This window comes from Humulus lupulus, chromosome 9 (genome assembly GCF_963169125.1).
Source record: "Humulus lupulus chromosome 9, drHumLupu1.1, whole genome shotgun sequence".
Taxonomy (NCBI): Eukaryota; Viridiplantae; Streptophyta; class Magnoliopsida; order Rosales; family Cannabaceae; genus Humulus; species Humulus lupulus.
Window position 1 is genome coordinate 139,046,715 of NC_084801.1, and position 26,936 is coordinate 139,073,650.

The 26,936-nt window shown below is 41.9% G+C and overlaps 1 long non-coding RNA gene across 4 annotated transcripts in view; it reads right to left on the reverse strand.

Annotated features, from left to right (window-relative positions):
* Positions 1-528: 528 nt before the first annotated feature.
* Positions 529-26,936, reverse strand: part of LOC133799279 (uncharacterized) — a 52,492-nt gene continuing 26,084 nt past the window's right edge. For 2 of the 4 annotated variants that reach the window (XR_009876397.1, XR_009876399.1), the window contains exons 4-6: positions 15,116-21,200; positions 9,168-9,302; positions 529-755 (exon numbers count right to left, since the gene is read on the reverse strand). This is a non-coding gene — a long non-coding RNA (uncharacterized LOC133799279). The remainder of the gene's footprint in view (positions 756-9,167; positions 9,303-15,115; positions 21,201-26,936) is intronic. The other 2 variants (XR_009876401.1, XR_009876400.1) reach the window with 2 other exon arrangements.

A 26,936-nucleotide genomic window follows, 5' to 3' on the forward strand; every position in this document is an offset into this window, starting at 1 on the left:
AATCAGAATATAGGCATTCATCCACATGCACCAGGTGCTGATAAGCATGCCCCAACGTTACCACATGACAGCTAAGACAAAAACATTCATCCATGCTCAATATACAATTAATCATTCAAATATTCATTTACATGCACATCAATGCTAATAGGCATGCCTTAATATTTCCATACAGTAGTCAAGGGCCAGGCCCTATCAGTATCCCATACATCCTATTAATCCAATGGACAACAACATTCATAATCCATTCCAAGCAGATAAGCATATAAGCATACATACACATTACCAAACCCTGAATCGAGCTTGTCTCTAGCAGCAAATGTACATGTCCAGCCGGTCTTTAGGAGCCCTTAAACCTAGGACGCTCTGATACCAAGTTGTAACGCCCTGGATAGCCAAGACCGCTACACTATGTATTTATAAAGGTGCAGGACTTGCAAATCAAGTCATTTAGTTAAAACGTGTCACTACCCATGAATGCGCTAGGGTTAAAAAGGGTTTTTTGGTCTCAAAAGACACATTTTATATAATTAAACAGTTTTACACATGGGATCCCAAAAAGAAATAGTGTTTAAAAGTCAGTTTACAGAATTTCAAAATACAGACAACCATCAGCCATTCTAAGGCAAAACAGACATTTCTGGTTCCCTTGTTCCTGCCTTCCCCTCAACCATGGCGGCTGAGCAGTTGGTCATGTGCAATCAGCTCACAGATTTCTCCAAGTCAGGGCTGATCAAGTTTGCCCTTGCCTTTACCTGCACCATGTAGCACCCGTGAGCCAAGGCCCAGCAAGAAAACATAATATGCATCACAAACAACAATAATAGATAATTAACCCCTTAGGCATGATCAAACACCTAACACTCATATTAACCACATAACATGTACTCAGAATAAAAGATGCAATTAAATGTTAATAACAATTAGGTTACATGATTATCAGGGCCGAAAACTTAGGCCGCACCCTCTGTTTACCCCACTGAATCCGGCATAATAAGCTGTCCTCGGCTACCAGTGGCTGGGCCGCGCCCTGTGCGCTAGTGTAATCTTGGTGCTCTTAGGATGTTAGTTTACTGTTTACATGGCATAATGCCATCCTTTCAAAGCATACATATTAGGGAACCCTTAGTCCCTTTACAATTACACAACCGGGTGCAGTTCTCTCACCTTTAATTTCCACGTTCACTGACTACGAGCGACGTCCCTCGAGCATGATCTGTTTCCCGAGCTCTAGCTTAACACCTAGTCACAACCAAGGTAATAAATTCCATTAATATCCTAATAAAGGTTTCCGGGTATAGTTCTAGCATCCGGGACATCGAATTCCGCCAAGCACGGTGGCGGAATCGATCCCGAGCACCCTAAGTTAGAATCCCGCGCTTAAAATCCCTAAAAGATCAAGAATTCACCCAAGGGTTGCGACCCTTGAAACCTAGCTGCGGCCTGCCCCTAAAACAGAACCCAAGCCCCTTAGTAGGCAGACACGCATCGCAGCCCTGCCCTGTGGCATCGCGACGCTCCCCTTTGGCCGAGCCTCCCTGGCTTATTTGCTTCGTAGGGCCGTAGCGCTCTAGAACAGAGCCGCGGCCCAACCCTTCGTGCCCAAAAAATCCACCTCATCTAACATACTAACCTTGTTCAAAACCACCCCACAGAACCCTAATTCAAAACCCATTAATCACAAAACTTTTAACATGATTCTAACAGCATAATCCAACAGAAATCCAGCTTAAAGACCTGCTAAATTCCCATTTTGATTCCTGAAACCCAGCAATTCAAAACACCCAAAACCAGTCATGCAAACTCATATTTTAACCTCTAAATTATGAATTGAAGCTTACCTTCTTTGTTGAACCACTTCCTTAACAGATTCCTGAGCTAAAATCAAAACTTCTCAGCTTTAATTCAACCCTTAAACCTCAAAACCTTAAACACCCTTATTACTCAGCCAAAACTCATAATTATAATGCTAAAAAATATGATTTAGCCCTTACCTTAATCTTGGTTGAGTTTCCTTAGCTGAGCACTAGATTAAACCTTCAAGATTCCAGCCCAAACCACTGAATTCCAAGCTGATTTCCCTTAAATTCCAGTGGTTTTTTCTTTGAGAGAGAGAAGAGAAGGAAGAGAAGAGAAAAATAGGTCGATTTTTTTTTTATTCTACCGATTTCTATTTTGTTTAGTCTAACCCTTGGTTAATTAAGTTAATCCTGAGGCTCGGGGTGTCGGAAACGTCCCCGAGGGCGAAACGGTAAAATTCCCCAATGTTCCCGCCTAAGCTTCCTAACCTCAAATATATCTCCATATATTTATTTCCATAGCCCGATAACCCAAATAATCATCTTATACCTGAATTACCCCTTGACTTGCCCTAAGTCAAATATTAAGCCCCATTGTGACTTTCTCGCTATCTAGCTCCCTAGGATCGCCTCAAGTCGCACGCTGCAGATCTACCCACATAATAATGTGGTTCTCACAGATACAACATTTAACCACACTTACATTCATATAATCACACAAGCATGCTTATCATACAATCATGCATTAATTCAATGAATTCACACATAAACTAATTATGCCCTCCTGGCACACTAATAAAGGCCCTTAAGCCATATTAGTGATTTTGGGTCGTTACACCAGTAAGCCTGAGCCTAGACAACAGAGTAAACCTCAGACTAGTCGGAACAACAACCACAACAACAACAACAATCAGTCAGAAAAGAAGGCATCTGGACAATAAGCAGTCCCATAGCGATAAAAGGGCATGAACGAATAATGGAGGTAATAGACCGAGTTATGTAGAATACCCGTAATGTGCTAAGCGCCAGAAGAAACATCCTGGTGAATGTCGGGCAAACACTAAGGGATGCTAAAATTGTGGCCAGGAAGGATACCGGAAGAGAGAGTTTCCCCAGCTCAAGCTAGAGGGGAAAAAGGAAGACAAGATGGTTCCTGCCAGGGTATTTGCCTTAACCGAAGGAGAAGCTGATGCTAGCAATAAAGTGGTCACAAGTCACGTTTCTATCCTCAATAATATATGTTCTGTATTATTTGATTCGGGAGCCACTCATTCGTATATCTCGTTAGGAATGATATAAAATCTAGACAAACCTTGTGAAAGATTTAGAACTAGGTTTGTAACAGAGTTGCCTTCGGGAAAAGTAGTTCTATCATCACGGATAATACGAGGCGTACCAATCAAGATTGAGGACGAAGAACTAGAAGGAGACCTGATAGAACTAGAGATCAAAGACTTTGACGTAATATTACGCATGGACAGGCTAGCAAGGCATGGCGTAACCATTGACTGCATACACAAGAAAGTGACGTTCGAGACTCTTGACGGCTAGAGACTGTGCTTCATGGGACAAGTTTCAGGATTACGCACTCCACTAATATCATCTCTCAAAGCTCAAAGGATGATAGAAAAAGGATGTCAATAATTCTTAGCTAGCATCACAGATGTGGTAAAGGAAACACCACTTAAGGTTGGATATGTCTGCATTGTAAGAGAATTCCCAGAAGTATTTCCCGATGACTTACCAGGGTTGCTGCCAACTCGGGAAATTGACTTCACGATCGAAATAGTACCAGGTATCGAGCCTATCTCCGAGGCACCATACCGGATGGCACCTACAGAACTCACTTGGGTTTCATTAGACCGATCCATTCGCCATGGGGAGCACCGGTTCTATTTGTGAAGAAAAAGGACGGAAGCATGCAGATGTGCATATATTACCGCGAGCTAAATAAGGTGACGATTAAGAATAAGTACCCGCTACCCTGGATTAACGATTTGTTTGATCAATTTCGAGGTGGAACCGTGTTTTCAAAGATTGATCTACGGTCAGGGTATCACCAACTCAAGGTATGGGAAGATGACATTCCTAAGACAACTTTTAGAACTCGTTATGGGCATTACGAGTTTTTAGTTATGTCTTTCGATCTTACCAATGCTCCAGCCGCGTTTATGGATTTAATGAATAGGGTCTTTAAGGATTACTTCGATAAGTTCATCGTAGTGTTCATCGACGACATCTTGGTGTACTCAAAGGACGAAGTCGAGCACGAGGAACATTTTAGGATGACCTTGTTACAATTAAAGGAGCATCAAATCTACGCTAAGTTCAAGAAGTGTGAATTTTGGCTTTCGCAAGTAGCATTCCTCGGGCACATTGTATCCAAGGATGGAGTTGCAGTAGACCCATCTAAGGTAGAGGCTGTAAAGGATTGGCCAAGACCAAAGAACGCATCAGAAGTACGGAGCTTTCTGGGATTAGCAAGTTATTATCGAAGGTTTGTAGAAGGCTTTTCTAAGATAGCCACTCCACTCACCAACCTAACCCGGAAGCAACAAAGGTTCAACTGGACTGATAAGTGTGAAGAGAGTTTCCAGTTGCTTAAGGATAAGTTGTGCTCAGCACCAGTACTCTGTGTACCGACACCCAACGACAAGTTTGTAGTCTACTGCGATGCGTCGAAGCAAGGGTTGGGTTGCGTACTGATGAAAAATGACAAGGTAATAGCCTACGCCTCAAGGCAGCTGAAGGAGTATGAGCAACGCTATCCAACACACGATTTAGAGTTGGCAGCGGTGGTCTTTGCGTTAAAAATCTGGCGCCATTATCTTTACAGAGAACAGTGTGAGATTTATACAGACCACAAAAGTTTAAAGTACTTCTTCACCCAGAAGGAGCTCAACATGAGGCAGCGCAGGTGGTTAGAACTAGTGAAGGATTACGACTACGAAATCCTATATCACCCGGGAAAGGCAAACGTATTTGCTGATGCACTAAGTAGGAAGAGTTATGGAAGTCTAGCAGCACTAGCTGGAATAGAAAAACCGCTACAGCAGGAGCTGATCAGTGCCGAAATAGAAGTAGTCATCGGTAAGCTGGCTAACTTGTCTATCCAGTCAAGTTTGTAGAAGATATACAGATCAGGCAAGGGCATGATGGCACATTAGTAGCACAAATGGATGCAGTTATAGAAGGGAAGGCCACAGATTTCTCAATATCAGGTCAAGGGTTATTGATATATAAGGATCGGGTATGCGTGCCAAATGATCAAAGGATTAAGATGATGATCTTAGAAGAAGCACATAGTACCCCATTTTCAGTTCACCCAGGGTCGACCAAGATGATGCACGACATCAAAGCAATATATTGGTGGCCAGGAATGAAGAAGGATATAACGGAATTTGTGTCTAAATGTTTAGTATGCCAGCAAGTGAAAGTAGAACATCAGCAGCCTGCAGGCTTATTGGAGCCACTTAGCATACCAAAATGGAAATGGGATGATATAGCTATGGATTTTGTGAAGGGTTTGCCACGAACAAGTAAGCAGCATGATTCAGCTTGGGTAGTAATAGATCGACTAACCAAGTCAGCTCATTTCCTACCTGTTAAGATATCATACATAGCGGATCAATAAACAGACATCTATGTCCAAGAGATTGTACAGTTGCATGGAATTCCCAAGACAATAGTGTCTGATAGAGGATCGGTGTTTACATCGAGATTTTGGGGAAGCTTACAGCAAGCCATGGGTACTAAGTTAAGTCTTAGTACAACATTTCATCCTCAGACTGACGATCAGTCCGAGCGTACCATACAAATTTTAGAAGATATGTTGCGTGCTTGTGTACTTGATTTCGAAGGATCATGGAGTAAGTATTTGCCGCTGATAGAATTCTCCTACAAAAGTAGCTACCAGTCAACGATCGAGATGGCACCTTATGAGTTACTTTATGGAAGAAGGTTTCGATCTCCATTACATTGGGAAGAGGTAGGAGAAAGACAACTTCTTGGTCCCAAAGCTGTTAGAAAAGCACAGGAAGCAGTAGCGCTAATTAGAAAGCGTATGCTCACTGCTCAAAGCCGTCAGAAAAGTTATGCGGATGCCAAGCGGCGGGATGTGGAATTCAAAGTCGGAGATCAAGTCTTCCTAAAAATATCTCCTATGAAAGGTGTGAAGCGGTTTGGGAAGAAAGGCAAGCTTAGTCCCTATTTTATAGGTCCTTTTGAGATATTCAACAAAGTGGGAGTAATTGCATATAGATTAGCCCTACCGCCAGCTCTAGCATATAGCCACAATGTGTTCCACATCTCGATGCTGCGTAGATATGTGTCAGACCCATCTCACATCCTCAAGTATCATACAATAGCACTCCATAAAGACTTGAGTTATGAGGAACGACCGGTTAGCTTCCTAGATAGAGGGATGAAGCAGTTATGGTCCAAAAGTATTCCGATAGTCAAAGTCCTATGGAGTAATAGTTTTGAACGAGAGGCGATGTGGGATTTGGAGGAGGACATGCAAACTCGGTATCCGGAATTGTTTGGTAAGTAAATTTCGGGGAAGAAATTCTTTTTAGTAGGGAAGAATTGTAGAATCCCAGAACTTTACTTAGCTAGCTAGATAGTAGTAGTAGTAGTAATAGCTAGTAATAGTTATAGTATGTTTATTACTGTGGATTTTGGTTCAAACTGGGACTTAGTTGAACACTCGTAGCAACACTTAAAGATTTTATAAGTTTAACCTATAGTTTAAGAATATTAATTATAACATAAGGTCTGATTAATATAGCTGATTATGAAGATGTCATTTATTATACTATAAGGTTTAGATATAACCAATAAGATCATGACACTTGTCGTGTGCATGTTTATTGAGGAATTAAGTATTTTTTAGGAATAATTTTATAAGAGAAATATTTGAAAACCCCAGAATCTGCCAGCAGCTTTAAAAACGTTATATGACTTAGTTAAAGGTGTTTACCCAATTCAAATTAGGCTAAAAAAGTGCAATTATGTGTATAACATTTCATCGTATGCCGATATATCGTAGCTCTAGGGGCGATGTAACGCCAAAAGGAGAATACGAAAAACACGTAACTTTGCACAAACGCATCGTTGAGCTTCGAGATATAGGCCCAGGTGATATATCGCCTACAATGGGTGATATATCGGCCCTAGGGCAAGATTTTCAAATGATTTTGAAACCGAGCTCAATTTAACACTCAACCTCTTAGCAAGCCTCTGAACGTTTTGACCAAGTCTTAAGCCTCTGCTGAACGAATATTCAAATGTTTTTCAAGTAATATTCATTATTTTTATTCAAGCTAAAAGAAGATCTTTTCACTCCTTGAACTCTATTAATAGGACCTAGTACCCAGCCATTTCTCTCATTCTTCAAGCTGTGTTCAGAGCCTTCAAGCTGCTAGGTTTACTTTTGAGTGATAAACACTTGGGTTGGGGTTATAAGCTTTATCATTTGAAGCTTTAAAAAAACTTGGGAAGTAAGGTTAATAGTGTGGTTTTTGATATCGAGGTGTAGTTCGGTTCTAGTACATTCAAAGGTATTCCTATTCCTAGTTCATTTCTTCATGTTTCTTCAGTTTCTTTTAATTTTCTCTACTCAAATCCTAACTCGTTGTTTTCCATTCTCGGTTAGGTATTTAAGTTCTTTGAACTTAAGGTTTTCTTTCGATAAGCTCTTCTTCTCGGTGGTTTAGTTCATTTCTTTTCATCTCTTTCTTTTAGAAATACTCACCTTCTCATTAATGGTTTTTTGGAGTGTCCCAAATTCCGTCATTGTTCTCATATCCTGATATTGGTAAGGAAAATAGGATAGAATTTATATGTTTATATGATATGTTATGCTATCTTATGTTATTATAATTTTATGTTGTGTTATGTTTTTATGTTATATAGGGTTCATAATTGCTTAGCTAGCAAATCCTTGTGTTTATCATTTTCATGGTTTAGAGTTATGATTTACCCTACCTCGATTAGTAGACTGAGTACCTAGATGGGTTATCATATACTACCATGTGACCTAACCTACCTCAATTAGTAGATAGAGGACCTAGATGGTTTATCACATGCCATGTTAATGAGTTAATGACCATTAATATTGTAGTCATATATACGTTTCATTGTCATATGTTTATGTTTTATGCTTTTAGTAGATTTTCCTTGCTGGGCATTTGGCTCATTCCTTTATTTTTATGTATGTAGGAAAATAGTTATGGCGGCGGAAAGATTCTTGGCAGCCTAAGATTGTGTATTGAGGAAGAATGGATTCGGTGGACTGCGTGAACGATTCGAGGACGACGTTGTTTCAGTCTTTTTAATTATGTTTTCTATGTATTTTCTACACATGATTTTATTGCAAATTTATATAAGATTTAAGTTATGTTTTATTTTCAAACAATGGGATCCCATACCCTGAATTTATGTACTTCAACATTTACTTAGAGTTTTTAATAAAGTTTGTGAATGTTTCTTTTGTAAGTTTTTGTGACAGTAGTGTCAATGTATAGTAGTTTTAATGGTCCAAAGTCTTAGAATTAGTTGGGTCATTACATAACGTGCATCTTAGTTTACACTTAACTTGCTTACATGACATTTAACACATAAAATTGGTAACTTGCAACACACCATTAACGGAATGTATTTTGCCACCAAAATTTTTGATTAGGGTGTTTGTCACAATTTTTTTAAAAGAATAGGCAGTTTTGCTGCCAAAATTTTTTATTGGGGGGTTAGTCGCATCTTCTGTAAAAGAATAGGGGATTTTGCTGCAAATATCCCTTATAATAATGATATTTTATAACATTTCAATTTAAATTTATATTAATACAATTAATATATATGCAGTCTTATGTTAATATTTGAATTATATTAATATAATTAATAAGTATTTATTTATTTAGTGTTAAAAGTATATTATGTTAAATATTTAGAATATTCTGTTAAAGTTAAGAAAACAAACCGTTAAAAGAAAAAATTTATGTTATCTACACAGTTTTTATATAAAAGAGATATATTTGAAAAAATAAATTAGGCAAGGGACTAGAACATGCATTTTGCCTCATGTGTTGAGAAACTTAATATTGACTATTTTGTTTTATCTCATATAGTGAAAGTTATATGTAACACCTTACTAATCAGGGACCGTTATGACGTCTGTTTAAAATAGTGATGGACTCGCTAAACGAGTCATTTGGACTAAAACATATGATTAAGTAACTAATGGCTCACGTATTAAAGATTTTGGTCAAAGGAATAAACATTTCCATTAAAAATTTTAGTCTTTACATGGGATCCCAAAATAGAAGTTTAAAAGTCGTTTAAAAATCAAGGATTACAAAATAAGCTGACCTAAGCGGCGAAATAGGGTCCAAGCCTAGTTCCACTGCAATATCTCGACCATGGCGGTCAAGCATATTGCATATGTACACACCGCCCCTAATGCTCTCCAACTCATGGCTAGCCAAGCTTCTCCTTACCTTTACCCTGCACCACATAGCACCCATGAGCCAAGGCTCAGCAAAAAACTTAATTAAAGTAGTTTAGATAGTCAACATAATATAAACAACATGCTTAACAATAATAACCTTAACCACGTAAACACATTATACAAGTATGCGACCACAGAGTCACACCAATGCGTCTCACCCTTCTATTTATTCAAGTGGCATCCGAGCCAGACAAGTGCGTAATGCACTCCCATGGTGGCCTAGCCATAGCGGCCTACGTTATGCATGCATAGTGTCGACCACAACTTTCCAATTAGGAATAATCATACATGTAGTATATTCATCATACAAAAAAACAAGGGCCCAAGCCTTAGTCATATTTACATCTAATAGTCGGGCCAAGCCCTAATCATATTTACATTTAACAGTCGGGCCAAGCCTTAATCATACTCACATTTAACAGCCGGGCCGAACCCTATTCACATATCTCACGCATTGGGTAGATTTTTCTTACCTCGAGCTTTGTGTGAATAAAGAAATGACCCCGAGCACTATCCCTGATCCGAGCCTGGTGTAAACCCTAGTCACAACACAAGTATATGTTCATAAGGAATCAACCCCAGATCCTGAGTCACAATCTAAACTCTAACTCCTAGAACCACTGCTCCCAGTGAACGAGGCACTAAAAATGTCCCATGTACCCCCAAGCAGGCTCCCAAACTAGATTCCTAGGCCCCCGGACCTTACTCTTAAAAATTTAGCTAAACCTCTACTCGAGGCACCTGGTGCGTTCACGCTTGCCCTTGGTGCGGTTGCGCCCACATAAAATTTGGGATTTCCAGGGCATTGGCGCGATCATGCCAACCCCTAGCGCGGTCGCGCCCCTCAACTCGAGCCACCAAATTGAAGTTCAATTTCATTCTTCCTATGACACTAGCGCGGTGACGCTACAACCTAGCGAGGTCACGCTAGGTCGCCAGAATAAATTTCGTCACATAGTCCCAAATAAATCTATCAAACCAAATATTCATCAATTAAATCCCATTACTCAATGATTCTCGGTAATTTACCAAATTACCAAAATACCCCTACGCTCACCCCGAGCTAGGTATTTTACCCTGTTGTGACTTTTCCGCTAACTTGCTCACTAGGATCGCCTCGTGCCGGGATACTGATACTGTATAGTCCCTAGCTACTCCAGCTAGGACGTCCCCTCTAATCTTCATTAGCTGCGGCTCTTTCAATTGACTCTCCTTTATGGTCTCTAGAAGAGTAGACTACAGGGTAATGTTGGCTAACTGGCCCACCGCTAACTCTATCCCTACTCTCGTCATATCCTCTGCCAATTCCTTGGATATCAGCCTCGAACTGTACAATTTTCCCAGACCTTTCTGACTTAAGGCATCTTCCACCACGTTTGCTTTCCCAGGATGATAAAGGATTTCACAGTCATAATCCTTCACCAGTTCTAACCAACACCTCTACCTCATATTCAAATCGTTATGTGTAAAGAAGTACTTTAGAATCTTGTGGTCAGTGTATTTCTCACACTTTTCACCATAAATGTAATGCCTCCATACCTTTAGCGTAATGACCACAACTGCTAACTTTAGATTATGCGTAGGGTACCTCTATTCATATTCTTTCAACTAACGTGATGCATAAGCAATCACCTTCCCTGCCTACATAAGGACATAGCCTAACCCTTGTCTTGAGGCATTGTAGTATACCACGAACTTCTCCCAACTTGTTGGAAGACTCAGGACTGGAGCGGTAATCAAACGCTGCGTCAACTCCTAGAAGTTATTCTCACATCTGTCTGACCACGCAAACTTCTGGCTCTTGCGTGTCAACTATGTCAATGGGATAGATATCCTTGAGAACCCTTCCATAAATCGTCTGTAATAACCCACCAATCCAAGGAAGCTTCTTATCTCTGAGGCATTCCTTGGCCATGGCCAATCTTTAACTACCTCAATCTTAGCTGGTTCCACCTTGATTCCATCTCTGCTAACAATGTGACCCAGGAAAGTCAGCTAAGGTAACAAAAGCTCATACTTCCTTAACTTCGCAAACAGTTTATGCTCTCTCAGCCTCTGCAAGACAAACTTGAGATGTTGCTCATGCTCTTCCTCTGACTGTGAATAAACTAGAATATCATCGATGAAGATGATCACAAACCTATCCAGATATTCCTTGAACACTCTGCTCATCAGATCCATAAAAGTTGCTAAGGCATTAGTCAAACCAAATGACATGATGAGGAGCTCATAATGCCCATATTTGGTGCAAAAAGATGTCTTTGGTATGCCTTCCCCCTTGATCCTTAACTGGAGATAACCAAATCGAAGATCTATCTTTGAAAATACCATCTTACCCTGCAATTGATAAAACAGGTCATCTATCTCTGGCAGAGGATACCTGTTCTTAATGATTAACTTATTTAGCTTCTTGTAGTCAGTGCACATCCTCATAGAACCATCATTCCTCTTCAAAAATAGGACTGGTGCACCCCACGGCGAAAAACTGGGTCTAATAAAACCAAAGTATAACAACTCCTGTAATTGTGCCTTCAGTTCTTTCAACTCGGTTTGGGCCCTTCTGTATGTTGCCCTAGACACTGGCTCTATCCCTGGTGTCAGTTCTATAACAAATTATATCTCTCTATATGGCAACAACCTTGGCAACTCCTCTGGAAACACATCTAGGAATTCACAGACTAATCTAGTCTCTTCTGGTCCCACTGGCACGACCTAAGTGGTATCCACCAAACTGGCTAGGAATCCTATCCATCCACCTCACAGTAGGTCTTTAGCCCTCAATGTTGATATCATGGGAACACGGGGTCCATGCATAGTGCCAAGAAATACAAAGGGATCCTAACCCTCGGACTCAAAGGTTACCATTTTCATTTTACAATCAATGCTTGCCCCATATCTAACTAACCAGTCCATTCCCATAATCATATAAAATTCGTTCATGGCTAGCTCAATCAATTCAACTGACAACTATTTGCCATCTATTGACACCGGTAATGTTCTAACCCATCTCCTAGAGACCACCAACTCACCCTTAGGAAATGGGGTTCCTGTAACGCCCCACGTCACTATAATTGCTTCCTGGAATGACGACTGTCCCTGCAAACTAACACGAGTCTTTCCAGCTTTCTTTGTCCTCACTCGCACGCTTCTTGGGAAAAGTTCCCAAGAGGTCGCCCATCATGAGACTACTCCAGGTTAAGCATGATTAACTTTGGAATTTTCAACTGATGGGCTATCGATAAGAAGATGCATCTTGTTTTAAGTAGCCCATCAATTGAGAACACTAAAGTTAAGAGTACTTGACCTGGAGTAGTCTAACGATGGGTGACCTCCTAGGAAGTTTTCCCAGGAAGCGTGTGAGTGAGGATAAAGCACGCTGGAAAGACTCATGTTGGTTTGTAGGGCCAATTGTCATTCCAGGAAGCAGCCATAGTGACATTGGATGTTACTAAAGGTATCAATGCCTTGACCAAGGCAGAACTGTGGCCGACGGGGACGTCGGACCCCTAAGGGGGGGGGGGGTGATTGTGACAACAAGACTCCCATGATCCGCAGGGAGAAAGACCATGAAAAATCTGTGCAATCCCACATCGCCTGGGGAAGGTCAAGTGTGATGATTCTAAGACTGTGTAGGTATGGGACAACACAGTTGAAGATGGCTTAAAAGGATTGATGGGTACTACCTGATATGAACCTCACCAACAATTGTGATGAAACACGATTACAATGATGGTTTGGAACCCCAAGATCATGTAGACAAGATTTGTTGAGCCTTGACCCGTCACCTAATTAGATGAAAACCAAGGCTAAAAAGGATAGAAAACGCCACACCGGGAAACCTAAGAATATCTCAAGGATCAAGGTGATAAGTTTGGTTGTTTGAACGCCACAAGATTAACTTGATAAGTTCAAGAGTTCTTTCAAGAACGAAGAGGAACACACCTCACAATAATAATAATATTTCTCAAAACATAATGTCTTACAATGTTCATAAAAACCTTATATATACTTGGAACAATCCTCCAAGAATAGGAAAAGTCATAATTCAGCCTTAAAAGCAACACAAACATAAAAATAATAACTCCCCACGTTTTTAGGCATTTTGGACTTCAAAAGGCAGCCAAAAATAACTTAAATGACTAAATTCAATGCATTAACATAACCAGCCAAGGCCATTGGCATTCCCCTATTTAATATCCTTGAAACTCATCAAATTCATGCCCTTTAATGACTAAACCATGCTGATTACGTTTTTGGATGTTAATAAGCCTCTTCACTTGCTTTGATGACACGGACTAAGCCTTGATTATTATTTGAGTCCATCTTGGTCTTTTTAGAATCAACCCAAATCTCTTGGATTAGCCCATTTAGTGCTTCCTTGAAACGCTTGGCTCTAAGTCTTGTAATTGGGCCACTAGGAAGTGACAAAGGGTCTAGTGTAAATCCAGCTCCATTCCCACATGTATGATCAGCATGTCCAGCTCCTTGGTTTGCATCATTCTCCCCCTCTTAAGAAGGATTTGTCCTCAAATCAGCACCTACATCAAAAGGAGACAAATCAGCAACATTAAAACTTGCACTAACACCATACTCACCTGGTAGGTCAAGCTTGTAGGCATTATCATTGATGCGTGCCACTACTTGAAATGGTCCGTCACCACGTGGTAGGAGTTTTGAACGCTGTTTCTCTGGAAAACGGTCCTTCCTTAAGTGAAACCAAACCCAATCTCCTGGTTCAAACACTACCTTCTTGCGTTCCTTGTTGGTTTGATGGACATATTGTTTAGTCCTCCTTTCAATGTTCAACCGTGCTTTTTCATGAATCATCTTTACAAATTCTGCCTTCTTTTTGCCATCTAAGTTCACACGTTCACTCAAAGGTAACTGAGTTAAATCCAAAGGCGACAATGGGTTAAAGCCATAAACAATTTCAAATGGTGAAAACTTAGTTGTAGAATGTGTACTTCTATTGTAAGCAAATTCAACATGTGGCAAACAATCTTCCCATGTTTTCAAGTTCTTTCAAGATAGCACGCAACAAAGAAGACAAAGTTCTATTCATTACTTCACTTTGACCATCCGTTTGTGGATGACAAGTAGTAGAAAATAACAACTTGGTTCCCAACTTTCCCCACAAAGTCTTCCAAAAGTAACTCAAAAACTTTGCATCCCGATAAAAAATAATGGTCCTAGGCATGCCATGTAACCTAACAATTTCTTTGAAGAACAAATCAGCTATATGTGATGCATCATCAGCTTTATGACATGCAATGAAGTGTGCCATCTTGGAAAATCGATCTACCACCACAAAAACTGAATCTCTCCCCCTCTTAGTCCTAGGTAAACCTAAAACAAAATCCATAGAAATATCAGTCCAAGGTTCATGAGGTATTGGCAAAGGGGTGTACAAACTATGGGGTTTTAATTTAGACTTAGCCTGCTTACACGTGATACACTTCTCACAGATTCTTTCCACATCACGTTTCATATGAGGCCAAAAAAAATGATCATGCAAATTCCTAGTCTTAGCTACACCAAAATGACCCATCAAACCACCACCATGAGCTTCTCTCACAAGCAATTCATGCAAAGAACACATAGGCACACAGTTTATTTTCTCGAAACAAAAATCCATCATGCCTATAAAACTTACCAAACGCCACTTTTTCACATGCATTGAACACATCACCAAAATCAGAATCTTGTGCATACAAATCGTTAATGTATTCAATGCCAAGCAATTTTGTATCTAGAATGAAAAGTAAAGCATACCTGCGGGACAATGCATCAGCCACCACATTTTCCTTACCTTGCTTGTATCTGATCACGTAAGGAAATGTTTCAATGAATTCCACCCACTTGGCATGGCATTTGTTCAACCTTTGCTGTCCTTTCAAATGCTTCAAAGATTCATGATCTGTGTGAATCACGAATTCCTTTGGCCATAGATAGTGCTGCCAATTTTCCAAAACCCTTACCAAGGCCTACATCTCCTTATCATAAGTGGGATAATTTAGGGCTGCCCCACTCAACTTTTCACTGAAATAAGCAACTGGACGTCCTTCTTGCATCAAAACAACTCCAATACCTATTCCTGAAGCATCACACTCAATTTCAAAAGTTTTAGCAAAGTTAGGTAAAACAAGCAAAGGTGCATTAGTTAACTTTTCTTTGATCAGATTAAATGCCTTTTCTTGTTCTTTCCCCCACTTAAACTGCACATTTTTCTTGATGACTTCAGTAAGAGGGGCGGCTAAGCTACTAAAATCACGCACAAACCGTCTTTAGAAGCTAGCTAAGTCGTGGAAACTCCTCACTTGGCTGATTGTTGTAGGCGTTGGCCACTCTTGGATTGCCTTCACCTTTTCCTCGTCCACCTCAATTCTGTTCTTACTAACAACAAAAGCAAGAAATACAAGCTTATCTGTGCAAAAGGTGCACTTCTTGAGGTTTGCAAACAACCTTTCTTTTCTTAGAATTTCCAAAACAGATTTCAAATGCATTACATGCTCTTCCAAGTTTTTGCTATAAATTAGGATATCATCAAAATACACAACTACAAATTTGCCAATAAATGCATGCAAAACATGGTTCATCAAACGCATAAATGTGCTCGAAGCATTAGTTAAACCGAAAGGCATTACTAACCACTCATACAAACCATATTTAGTCTTAAAAGCAGTTTTCCACTCATCACCTTCCTTCATATTAATGTGATGATATCCACTCTTAAGATCAATTTTTGTAAAGACACAAGAACCATGCAATTCATCCAACATATCATCTAATCTAGGAATGGGATGACGATACTTTACCATTATGTTGTTGATGGCTCGTCAGTCAACACGCATCCTCCATGTTCCATCCTTCTTAGGAACTAATAGCACCAGAACAACACAAGGACTCATGCTTTCACGAACATATCCTTTCTCTAATTATTCACCTACTTGCCACTGAAGCTCCTTGGTCTCCTTGGGATTGCTCCTATAAGCAGGTCGGTTTGGAATGGATGCACCAGGTATGAAATCAATTTGATGTTCAATCCCTCGAATTGGAGGTAAGCTATAAGGTACCTCTTCGAGAAGGACATCTTCAAACTCCTGCAAAAGAGAAACAATATCACTCGGCAAAGTACCGACGAGATCATTAGTACATAAAAGAGCCTCCTTGTACATGAGTACAATAAGGGGCTGGTGTGAAAATAATGCTCTCTTGATCTCACTTTTTTTTGCAATATAACTGAATTTTTCCTCTCTTGCTCTCACTATGGCTGAAATCCTCTCTCTTTCTTTTTCACTCTGATCAATGTTTTTCTCTCTTTCATTATTTTTAAACTCTTTTCTTTTTTCTATTTCAGCCTTCCTTTATTTATTTTTTTTCATTTGATCTTTGTAACTTTAGTTGATCCTCCATGACCTGTTTTGGAGTTAATGGAACAAGAGTAATAGGTTGCCTTTTAAGAGGGAAAGAATACCTATTCGTGAATCCATCATGCGTAACCCTCAAATCATACTACCACGGTCCTCCCAACAATAAATGGCATGCATGCATAGGAACCACATCACAAAGCACCTCATCCTCATATTTTCCAATGGATAACGCCACCAACACTTGCCTTGTCACCTTGATTTCGCCACAATCATTCAGCCACTGAAGCCGGTAAGGGTGAGGATGTTTCAAAGTGGTTAAGGCCAATTTCTCCACCAAATAAGTGTTGGCTACATTTGTACAACTCCCTCCATCGATAATGACACTGCAAACTTTGTTATTTACAAAGCACCAAGTATGAAATAAGTTCTCCCTTTTGTTACTTTCTTCCTCCTTAACATGCACATTGAGAACTTGCCTTGCTACCAATAAATCTCCAACCACAGCATTTTGCTCATCATCAGCATCCTCCAAAGGTGGCATGGCAGCATCATCTACTTCTTCCTCATTCTCTGACTTAAGCTCTCCTTGGGCATTAATCACCATCACCCTTTTGTTTACACACTAGCTAGTTATGTGTCCCCGCCCCTGACATTAAAAACACTTAATATCACGTGTTTTAGAATTAGAAGAATCAGTGTTACCTAAAGTAGTGGCGGTCGTTGGCTTGACATTCTTAGAGGGTTCAAATTTTGGAATATTTTGTAGCTGCTCGTCCCTTTTTGGAGTTGTCTTCCATAGACTGGTGGTAGCCATAGGTTGTCCCCTCCTTGCCAATCCCTTCCATTTGAATTGTTCCTCCACCTTTATGGCTTGATGCACCATATCCGTCAGCTCAACATAGTGCTGCAACTCAACTATATCCGTAATCTCTCGATTTAAACAGTGCAAAAACCTAGCCATGGTGGCTTCCCTGTCCTCTTCTACATTAGCCTGGATCATAGCTCCCTCCATCTCCTTGTAATACTCATCCACACTCTTGGAACCTTGATTTAACCTCTGCAACTTTTGATACAATCCCCTATAATAGTGGCTAGGTACAAAACGCTTCCTCATAAGAATTTTCATCTCCTCCCAAGTGTCCACGGGTGGCTCTCTATTCCTCCTCCTATTAATCAGTAATTGATCCCACCAAACAATGGCATAATTGGTGAATTCAATTGCTGCCAACTTAACCTTCTTTATCTCCGAGTAGTTATGACAATCAAACACCATCTCCATTTTAGTTTCCCACTCCAAATAAGCTTAAGGATCATTTTTACCTTGAAAAGATGGGATTTTAATCTTTATGTTTCCTAAATCATTATCCCTCCTAGGCCTACCCATCCTAGCTTCTCTATTCCCATACCCACGCTCAAACCTGCCCCGATTCAAATATGGCTCATCAAACTCCTCTGACTCAGCCTCTTCCTCAACATTCTGCCACGGAACACGCCCACCTTGTTGCCTACTGGGTTGTCCTATTGTTGTTCCCTAGGATTTCTCGCTTCTACCCTATCCAACCTCTTATGAATAGGTTCCAATTCAGCCCTCATCATACGCCTCATCTCCCCTAACAACGTTTGCATTTGGAGGTTCGGACCTGTGGGTTGTCGAAAGTCTCCGGCTGTGTCTTCTTTATTATTATTGGACATGTTTAGAATCTGCAAAACAAAGTTAGAATCCTCACAAGCACGCTCTCACGTGTTTCACTCAACAATTGATACCCTTGCACTCGTGTTTTCACTCTAAATGTCCTTTATCCTCTTATGGCCTCACACACTCTTGCCTTTTTGCACTCTTTCGTGTCTTCTTTAGTTCTTAATTGAGCTTCAAGAAACTAATCCAAAACAATCTAGCAACCATTCAAAAAGGAGAAGCAACCAAACTCATCAAAAGATCAAGATGGGAAAAAGGACTCATCAAAAGGTCAAAGATCAAGAACTTGAATATGGTGAGAAACAAGATTGAAAGGAATAAATTTTTCTTAATGGAATCGTGTACTTTATTTTTTCTTTTTTTTTTTTTTTTTGCTGTTGTTCTTTTTTTTTTCAAGTACAGTAGGGAATATGAAAACGAAAATAAAAGATAGTCAAACTTGCCTTAGAACCAAAGCTCTGATTCCAAATGATATGAACCTCACCAACAATTGTGATGAAACCCGATAACAATGATGGTTTGGAACCCCAAGATCGTGTAGACAAGATTTGTTGAGCCTTGACCCATCACCTAATTAGATGAAAACCAAGGCTACAAAGGAAAGAAAATGCCACACCAGGAAACCTAAGAATATCTCAAGGATCAAGGTGATAAGTTTGGTTGTTTGAACGCCACAAGATTAACTTGATAAGTTCAAGAGTTCTTTCAAGAACGAAGAGGAACACACCTCACAATAATAATAATATTTCTCAAAACATAATGTCTTACAATGTTCATAAAAACCTTATATATACTTGGAACAATCCTCCAAGAATAGGAAAAGTCATAATTCAGCCTTAAAAGCAACACAAATATAAAAATAATAACTCCCCACGTCTTTAGGCATTTTGGTCTTCAAAAGGCAGCCAAAAATAACTTAAATGACTAAATTCAATGCATTAACATAACCAGCCAAGGCCATTGGCATTCCCCTATTTAATATCCTCGAAACTCATCAAAATCATGCCCTTTAATGACTAAACCATGCTGATTACGTTTTTGGATGTTAATTAGCCTCTTCACTTGCTTTGATGACACGGACTAAGCCTTGATTATTATTTGAGTCCATCTTGGTCTTTTTAGAATCAACCCAAATCTCTTGGATTAGCCCATTTAGTGCTTCCTTGAAACGCTTGGCTCTAAGTCTTGTAATTGGGCCACTAGGAAGTGACAAAGGGTCTAGTGGAAATCCAACTCCATTCCCACATGTATGATCAGCATGTCCAGCTCCTTGGTTTGCATCATTCTACCTATGCCAACAAGATGCATCCTCTTTTAGGCAGCCCATCACTTGAGAACTCCAAAGTTAAGTGTGCTTGGCCTGGAGTAGTCTCATGATGGGTGACCTCCTAGGAAGTTTTCCTAGTAAGTGTTTGAGTGAGGACAAAGCACGCTGGAAAGACTCGTGTTAGATTGTAGGGCTAGTCATCATTCCAGAAAGCAGCCATAGTGACATGGGGTGTTACAGTTCCAAACCCAACAATATAATAATCACATGACCTACACAGTCTATCAATTACTTTACTAGAAGCAAAGGAGTGTGTAGCACCAAAATCAATCAGTACAATATAAGAAGTGTCAGCACTAGAAACCTGACCTGTCACCACTGAGCAACTAGCCGTAGCCTCTGCCTGCGTTAGTACGAACACTCGAGCTAAAGTTAAGAAGTCCACCTTTTTCGGCTCCTCTGTCTTCATCCTTGGGCAGTCTTGCTTGAGATGCCCCACTATTCCACATAAAAAGCCGGCCTTCGCCCGACACTCTCCCAAATGACGTCTTCTACATCTGTCACACTCTAGATACGTTCTCCAGTCCTCATTTCTGCCCTGGTGGCCAATCTATACACCTCGTGGCCTCATATCGGGGCCTGAAGCTGAAACAATATATGGGGTCTTCCTTTTCTGGTTGCTAAGGCCTCCACCCCTACAAGAACCTATAAAGGGAGGTCCCATCCTCCTAGTATCCCTTATTGCCGCGTTCTTGCACAGATCTTGTCTTCAGCACCCTCTGTAGTAAGGGCTATCTCTACTACCTGAGTGTATCTCGTCACTCCAAGCACTGTAGTAATTCTGACATCCTGGGCTATCATAGAATTCAGCCCCCTAAGAAATCTCTCATTCCTGGTTACATCAGTAGGCACCAAGTCCAAAGCAAACTTGGATAGTCTATCAAACATCAGGGCATATTCTATTACTCACATATTTCTCTGAACCAAACTATTGAATTCATATGCCTTCGTAGTTCTCACTTCATCATTAATATATTTTTCATTAAATAAATCTTTGAAATCTTCCCACTTAATTGTATATATGTCCCTAGTTTGTGACACCACCTCCCACCAGATTCGGGCATCCTCCCTAAACATGTACATGGCACAAGCCACCTCTCGTTGCCCACCACCCTCATAAAGTCTAGGATGGATGGCATCATGCTCATCTACTACTCAGCCTTGAGTGGATCCGTGCTACCCTTAAAATTCGAAGGGTGTTGTTTCCTGAACTGTTCATATAATAGTTCCCAACGATTCTCAATCTCTGACTGCCGCTGTATGGTCGGTACTGCGACAGCAAATGGTGCTACTAATGTAGCGTTCCTTGTCGGAACCTACTGCTGCCTCAGCTGGTGAATTTCTTCTTCCTGCCTCTGTAGCCTAGCTTGCATATCAGCAAGCATCTGTTGCTAGTTCTCAGGGATTGTCGGACAGTTCTGACCATGGTCATTATTTCCGACCTGATTTTCAACGCCGGTTGGCTCAATTGATTTCCCTAGAAGAAAACTTCCAAGTCTATCTGCAATCAATGACTTAGCTTATCAGGCAATAATAACAGTATTTCATGCCAACCCACGGTCCAAAATTGATCAAATAAGGATTCACATGCATCGACAAGGCTAATAAGGATTCCAATATCTTCACACATATATAGTCATACTAATAAGTATAGTGATTCATATTCATGCTCAATTAGGGTGCTAATAATCACGTTCTTAACATTCATAAGAATTAGCAATGCTAATAAGCACATTCCTAGAATTCATATACATATAATATTGCTATTAAGCATTCCTAGAATTCAGAAGCAATAATGATGCTAATAAGCATTTCTATAACATCTACAAGCAACAATTGTGCTGATAAGCACATCTTTCACATGCATACAACACTCAAAGGCCAGACCCTATCAGAATAGCTCATGCTTCCTAATTAGATAGGCAAGTAAGGCATATATATTTCATGTAAGCAATTGCACGCATAACTATATTAATAGTTACCAAACCATGAGTCGATCTTGTCTTTAGCAGTTAGTGTACATGCTAAGTTCGTCACTAGGAACTTTTAAAGCTTGGCAGCTCTGATACCAAGTTGTAACCCTCTACTAATCACGGATCGTTATGACGTGTGTTAAAAATAGTGCTAGACTCGCTAAACGAGTCATTTGGACAAAAACATGTGATTAAGTAACTAATAGCTCAAGTATGAAAGATTTTGGTCAAAAGAATAAAAATTTCCATTAAAAAATTTAGTCTTTACATGGGATCCCAAAATAGAAGTTTAAAAGTCATTTACAACTAAATGATTAAAAAATAAGCCGGCCTATGCGGCAAAACAAGGGAAAGTCAATAAAATCATGCTCTCCCACAACATCAAGATAGGGAAGGGCGCCCTGGTTGTCCGTCCTCCCCTTGAGGGCGAGCGGAGCTGCGCACCGCTCGATGAGGAGTTTGCGGCTTGGAGCGACGAAGACCTCAAGGCTGGGGCCTTTCTCCCCCTGGATCAGTACTACGTTGATTTCCTGAATTTCGTGAAGCTGGCCCCCTTCCAACTCCCCCCTAACTCCTACCGTCTATTAGCGGGGTTGAAGTACTTGTTCCTGAAGCAGGAATGGGAGGTCCCCACACCAGCGGACATCCTCTACTTTTTCTGCCTCAAAGCCAGCCCGGACCAATGGGGGCGAGGTGATGGGTTCTACTACCTAACCTGTTTTCCCAACTCGGTCGCGGTCATCGAGCTGCCCAGCCACCCCAATGACTTCAAGGATCAATTCTTCATGTCAACAGGGTTTCGCAACTGCGAATACCATTACTTCAACTGTCCTCGTAAGTTCCTTCTAACTTTAGCTCGCAAGATCGTCGCTGGTTAGTTTCTTCCCATTCGTTATTGACTTGAAAACTATCGTGCTACTATTTTTGCGAGGACGGCCAAGTCGGTGACCCTTGGGGGTCAGTACGAAACCTTGGCGGGGCTCCCCCCAAGTGAAAAAGACTACCGCCAGCTCATGTCTGATGAGACGATGCTAGCGTGTAAGTTAATTTCTCCGAGCCAGACTCTGGCCTTGAGGAGGCTGCAGATCATCCCCCCAGCCCGCGAGATGGCGCCCATCCCTGAGGAGGAGGCCGCGGATGAGGACGAGGAGGATGAGGTGCCCCTCGTGCGCCGGAAGCGGGCTCTTGAGATCGCCCAGGAGGTCAACGCAGAGCGGACCCAGTCTGGGGCAGTAGCCGGCCCCTCCGGCCAAGGTAACCCTTACTTGTTTAGGGATTTATACAGGGCCGCCGTAGACCTACGGCTTGGTAGGTTTAACCCCAGCCAACTCATTCACCGCCACCAAAACGACCCAAATCGCAACATCACTCTACTCCAGTGTGTTGACTTGCTAGTGTTGCATTATGACATGGGCCGCCCTAGGGGTATTGCAGTAGTAGATAATACCCTGGCCTTTAGGTCGACCTTTTTTTAGGAGTACGGAACCAATCTTATGTTGTGGCCCTCCTTTCTGGAGGGTGTAGTAGCTCCGGGTCTTAGGTAGTATGTAGAGGAGTCCAGTCCTGAGGCGGATCCGGACCCAGAGCCTCCTCTCACTCATGAAGTCATTATCTTAGACTCCCCCATAGAAGCTCTGGGGACGGAGGTCCTGACAATAGATTCCTCCTCTAGCTTGGAGGGTAAGACCTTTTTCAATACATACTTTAGATTTTTTTGTCATCAAAGTATTTTTACATGCATACTAATGATTCGCTCTTTGTTTTAGACGAGGAGATGTTGCAGCTCGGGGACAACGTTCTGCGGTCTATGTTCCAGGGGGGAAATCCCTCCTCCGGGTCGTCTGGACCCTTGGTGAAGAGGCTCCGGGTGACCAAGAAAACTCCTCCCCCCGGGACCAACTCCAAGTCTCCTACCAAGGGGACAAACTAGGGTCCTGCTGCCATAGAGAAGGTGCCTCCACCCCCTTCTGCAGTGGAGAAGATGGCTCCACCTCCCCTGCGACCTCCTATCCCTAATCGGGAACAGGAGGTACCAACCGGGACCTTGTCAGCCACGACTTCCGGCGTGCGCGTCCCGGTCAATCCTCAGGCCTTGGAGAAAATCCCCGAGGTCTTTAGGGGGACGGTTTATGAAATCGCGACCTACATGGTGGACCACTGCTAGAATACCACCTCGAGGGACTTGCGGGAGATCGAGACAAGGAGCCCCGAGCATGTGATGGAGTCTTCACTGGGGATGACCCTCGCGGTAAGTTTGCTTTACCACGGGTTCTTTATGTTGTTTTTTCTTTTCTCTAAGACACTTGCCTTATTATCGTTTTGTCTTGCAGGCGGCTTTGGCTCTCCATCGGAGCATATCTTGGTCCAGGGCCAGGATTGACGAGATCTGGGGTGAACACCAGGCTGCCTAGGCCGCCCTTGCGTCCGCTCGACAACAAGAGCAGGATGCCAAAGCTGCCCTGGCGACTGCCCGGGAAAGCGAGAAGGTCGCGCAAGCCGCCTTGGTTGCTGCGAAAGCCGAGCTGGAGGCTGAGGCTACTAAGGTCGCCCTGGACCCCACGAAGGTTGAACTTGAAGAGGCCAAGGCCGCCCTTGTGGCAGAGAGGGCATCATCCAGCTCCTCCATGGAGTCCATGCTGTACCATTGCTGGGCCTTTAACCAGGATGGTGACTTTTCCTTCCTGGGGCCGGAGGTGTGGGAGTCCTTCTTGGAAAAGTTCAAAGCTCACTTTCAACAAGAGGCGCCCTCTGAGACCGGGGAGACTTCCATTGCAACCGAGCAGGACGCCGAGGGAGTGACTTCAACGGAGTGGCCTGGCGGGGCTTAGGATTTTTGCTCCTTTTTCTTTTATTTTTATTTGTAACTTTATATTACGAGGTCTTTTATCCTCGAGACAATTGATTTCCTTAGATTTATTTAATCTATTTATATATATATTTGTGGTGTAACTTAGTTTCTGTTGGTGTTATGATTGATATGTTATGCTTTTTAGGAAAAAACATCTGCTAATCAATTTGAACCAACTTCTAAGTCTTAGGACCTGGTTGTACCCGGGACATTAATTTTAAAAACTTAGTTTGCGTTAATCTTTTATCGATATCTCGTGCTTTTTAAGAAAAACATCGATCAATCAATTTGAATCAACTTCTAAGTTTTAGGACCTGGTTGTATCCAGGACATTAATTTTTTAAAAAAACTTAGTTCGTGCTAATCCTTTATCGATATCTCGTGCTTTTTAAGAAAAACATCGATCAATCAATTTGAATAAACTTCTAAGTTTTAGGACCTGGTTATATCCAGGACATTAATTTTTTAAAAAACTTAGTTCGTGCTAATCCTTTATCGATATCTCGTGCTTTTTAAGAAAAACATCGATCAATCAATTTGAATCAATTTCTAAGTTTTAGGACCTGGTTATATCCAGGATATATGCCCCCCAAGTAATCAGGAAAGGGTCTTTCGTGGTTACTTGACGTTACATCCACAAACATATACGATAATGCAAAAAGATTAAATCCTATTACTTAATAAACAAAAGATGGCTTTTCTAACTAAGCCTTACAAAGATATTATTGATAATATTTCTTTAAGTGTATAGCGTTCCAAGTCTGTGGGACTGCTTCTCCGTTAAGCCGAGCTAGCTTGAAGGTTCCTTCTTTCACGACCTCGGTTATTTGATAGGGTCCTTCCCAGTTTGGTCCCAACACTCTGTCCTTGGGATCCTTGCTGGCTAGGAAGACTCTTCTGAGGACCAGGTCGCCAACGCTAAAGATGCATTTCTGGACCTTTGAGTTGAAATAACGAGTGACCTTCTGTTGATAATGCGCGAGTTGCAGCTGTGAAGCTTCTCATTTTTAGTCAATTAGGTCGAGAGACGCACAGAGCAATTCGTCATTCCGATCTTGGTCAAATGCCTGGACTCTATGCGAGGCTACCTTTACTTCGACAGGAAGGACTGCCTCACTCCTGAAAGCTAGGGAGAAAGGAGTATGACCCGTCGGCGTTCGATGTGAGGTCCGGTATTCCCACAGTACCTGGGGGAGCTGTTCGGGCTAGACTCCCTTGGCTTCATCCAGTCTTTTCTTAAGGCTCGCCTTTAGCGTCTTGTTGACAGCCTCGACCTGCCCATTGGCCTGGGGATAGGCCACAGAGGAGAAGCTTTTAGCAATGGCGTGCCTCTCACAGAATTCGGTGAAGAGGTCACTATTGAACTGTGTTCCATTATCCGACACGATCTTCTTTGGCAGCCCGAATCGGCAGATAATACTCTTGACCACGAAGTCGAGGACTCTCTGTGAAAGTTATCATCGTCAGGGGCTCTACTTCTGCTCACTTGATGAAGTAGTCAATAGCCACCACCGCGTAGCGAACTCCTCCCTTTCCAGTAGGGAGGGCACCAACCAGGTCAATACCCCAGACCGCGAACGGCCATGGGGACATGATCATCTTCAACTCAACCGGGGGAGCCCGGGCAATTGTGGCGAATCACTGGAACTTGTCACACTTCTTGACGTAGGAGATCGAGTCCTTTGACAGAGTGGGCCAATAATACCCTTGCCTTAGTATCTTCAGGGCTAGGCTTTGCCCCCCAGTGTGATCTCCGCAAAAACCCTCGTGCACCTCCTGCAAAATGGTCTTCGCCTCGCTTGGCAGAACACACCGTAGGAGAGGTAAAGAGTGCCCACACCGGTATAATATCCCATCTATCACCGTATACCATGGAGCCTGGTAAAGTACCCGCCTTGCGTCATTTCGCTCCTCGGGTAACTTTCCTGTTGTGAGATACTTAAGGATGGGGGTCACCCAGGTCAGTCTAGCGTCGATCATCTCGACCTCCGCCCCGACTTCCTCGATGCTTGGTCTTTCCAAGAACTCTACTGGCACCAGCCCCAAAGTTTCTATCTCCCCAGAGGTAGCGAGCTTTGCCAGGGCGTCCGCGTTGGCATTCTGCTCCCGAGGTATCTGCTCGATTGAGCCGCCCTCAAATGCGGATAGCTCGTTCTTTACCTTGGCCAGGTAAGCAGACATCTTGGTTCCCCATGCTTGGTATTCCCCTAACACTAGGTTTACCACGAGCTGGAAATCGCTATAACACTGGACAGAGCTGGCCTTCAGCTCCTGGGCCACCCTTAGCCCAGCAAGTAAAGCTTCATATTCAGCCTCGTTGTTGGACACTTTGAATCCGAATTGTAACGCCGAGTGGAATCAATGTCCTTCTGGGGATATCAATATGATTCCAGCCCCAGAGCCATTCTCGTTAGAC